The sequence below is a fragment of the Malus domestica genome, chromosome 14 (assembly GCF_042453785.1).
Source record: "Malus domestica chromosome 14, GDT2T_hap1".
NCBI lineage: Eukaryota > Viridiplantae > Streptophyta > Magnoliopsida > Rosales > Rosaceae > Malus > Malus domestica.
Window position 1 is genome coordinate 11,072,055 of NC_091674.1, and position 3,023 is coordinate 11,075,077.

At 40.5% G+C, this 3,023-nt stretch overlaps 1 long non-coding RNA gene across 1 annotated transcript; it reads right to left on the minus strand.

Annotated features, from left to right (window-relative positions):
• Positions 1 to 2,018: 2,018 nt before the first annotated feature.
• On the minus strand, positions 2,019 to 2,629 carry LOC139191319 (uncharacterized). Its single transcript, XR_011575328.1, has 4 exons — positions 2,560 to 2,629; positions 2,379 to 2,476; positions 2,198 to 2,295; positions 2,019 to 2,114 (listed from the first exon to the last, which is right to left on the minus strand). It is a non-coding gene; the product is annotated as an uncharacterized lncRNA (long non-coding RNA).
• Positions 2,630 to 3,023: the final 394 nt, after the last annotated feature.

Here is a 3,023-nt window from a genome sequence, read left to right on the forward strand (position 1 = left end):
ACTTCGTGTGGAAGAACATCCTTTGTAGATTCGGCATTCCCAATGCGATAGTCACTGACAATGGGCGACAGTTTGACAACAAGAAGTTCAGGTTGTTCTGCTCTAAGTTCAACATCAACTTATGCTTTGCCTCTCCAGCTCATCCCCAGTCTAATGGACAAGTTGAGGCCATCAACAAAATAATCAAGCGCACTTTGAAAACCAGCTTGGACAAAGCTAAAGGCTGTTGGCCAGAATTTGTACCCCAAGTTCTTTGGTCATATCGCACTTCATATCGGACTTCAACAGGAGAAACTCCATTCTCACTTGCCTTTGGCACAGAGGCGGTTGTCCCTGTTGAGCTCGAGCAAGCAACATTCCGAGTCCAGAACTACATTCAAAGTGAAAATGACAAACAACTCACCCTCAACTTGGATTTAGTCGAGGAACACAGAAACCAAGCTCACTTGAGGAATGTCGCCTACAAGCAGCGCATCTCCAACTATTATGACTCTAGGGTCAAGCCTCGTTCTTTCAAAATAGGAGACTGGGTCTTAAAGAAAAGATTACTCTGCGACAGAGTCCCGAGTGAAGGCACACTTAGTCCAAACTGGGATGGACCGTATGAAGTCATTGGCATTAGTCGCCCTGGCTCTTACACACTTAGAAGCTCCGATGGCAAGACCCTTGGCCATCCATGGAACGCTGATCACTTGAAGTACTACTACAAATAGACTCACGATGTACAAGTGTTGAGCTATAGCCGTTCGGCATCCTATGTAATGAAGGCCATTTGGCAATGAATTCAATAAAGAGGTAATTTAGCCAACTCAGCCCTCACTCTTTTACATTCATAGCAAGCGATGCCGGAACCCTTCTCAATCAGAAAGCAATCCGTCTTCCACAGTCACTACAAAACAAGCAAATGAAGACCGTGTCAAGCGCCAAAAAAAAAAAAAAAAAAAAAAAAACAACTTCATCCAAAAAGCTTCACCCGAAAAGCTTCACCTCCAAAGCTTCACCCACAAAGCTTCACCTAAAAAGCTTCACCCAAAAAGCTTCACCATCAAAGCTTCACCTAAAAAGCTTCACCCAAAAAGCTTCACCTAAAAAGCTTCACCCACAAAGCTTCACCTAAAAAAGCTTCACCCAAAAAGCTTCACCTGAAAAGCTTCACCTAAAAAGCTTCACCCAAAAAGCTTCACCCGAAAAGCTTCACCTAAAAAGCTTCACCCACAAAGCTTCACCTAAAAAGCTTCACCCAACAAGCTTCACCCGAAAAGCTTCACCTCCAAAGCTTCACCCACAAAGCTTCAACACCAAAGCTTCACCTACAAAGCTTCAACACAAAACCTTGCTCCAAATAAACAAATTTTGTTCACAAAACCCAAGATGCCCTTGAACTTGTACAAAAACACTTGGGTAAACATAAACATTTTTTGTTTTACACCCACAAGGGCCCAAAATTTTCCTTCTTATTTATTCACTTATATATGTTCCCAAACATATTATAATAGATCCAACAACAAGCCAAAGTCCCAAATTTCATAATGGACAAAAGTACAAGCAATTCATCAATAATGAAGGTGCTACAAAAATTGGAATCTGCCCCAAAATAGAAATCCAACCCAAGAGACTTTTTCTCTCTCTCCCTCTTCCGCCTCCTTTCATCTATCAAATTTCTGCAACCTCTGCTCTTCTCCAATGGAGCTGAATTTTGGACACCCTATAGTTCTTGAGCATATGAACAACTTTCAAGAAGGAACCATTTCTGTTTGAGCGACGGAAATTAAAGTGTTGAAGCTCCAAACATGATAGTCGGCTTCTTGCAGATTTCGAAGCTGTTGTGATGTTTCGAAGATCTGGAAATATTTAACCGTTAGTTCATCCTGAATTTTTGATATGTTATGAAAGAGTCGATGAGGAACAACTTCAATGAAGAAAGCATACCGATCTGAACAAGAGAAAATGGAGTTTCGAAGCTCACAACAAATCTGACGGGTTGACAGACAAATAATAACCAGTCATTCATCATACCTGAATTTCTTGAGTTATACAGCTCCGAGGGATCTCAAATTTGTATATGTTGTAGTTCACAAGCTGAGGAACAACTTCAATGAAGAAAGCATACCGATCTGAACAAGAGAAAATGGAGTTTCGAAGCTCACAACAAATCTGACGGGTTGACAGAAAAATAATAACCAGTCATTCATCATACCTGAGTTTCTTGAGTTATACAGCTCCGAGGGATCTCAAATTTGGATATGTTGTAGTTCACAAGCTGAGGAACAACTTCAATGAAGAAAGCATACCGATCTGAACAAGAGAAAATGGAGTTTCAAAGCTCACAACAAATCTGACGGGTTGACAGAAAAATAATAACCAGTCATTCATCATACCTGAGTTTCTTGAGTTATACAGCTCCGAGGGATCTCAAATTTGGATATGTTGTAGTTCACAAGCTGAGGAACAACTTCAATGAAGAAAGCATGCTGATCTGAGCAAGAGAAAATAGAGTTTCAAAGCTCACAACAAATCTGACGGGTTGACAGACAAATGATAAACAGTCACTCATCATACCTGGATTTCTGGAGTTGTACTGCTCCGATGGCTCTCCAATTTGGATATGTTGTAGTTAAGGAATTAAGGAACAACTTTCATGAAGACAACTTTGTGATTCGACCTACAGATGATGGTGTTATGTTGAAAAACAATTCCGGTTGTTAGGGGAAATGAAAAACAATTCCACCAAAGAAACATCATTATGATGTTTCATCATTATGGTGTTTTCATCATTATGATGCTTTCATCATTGTGATGCTTCCATCATTGTGATGCTTCCATTATGATGTTAATGCACCAACGGTTACACCTTCTGCAATTCCACTTATTCGGGCCTAGCAACCTTCATCAACAAAATCTATGAAGAAAAAGTCCGGGGCTACCACTTAGAAAACAAAAGAATGAAGTTTTGGTACTTACGACATGGACTATTAGCAAGACACCTCATTCGTCAACTCCCTCGACTAGAGACTTGGGGGACT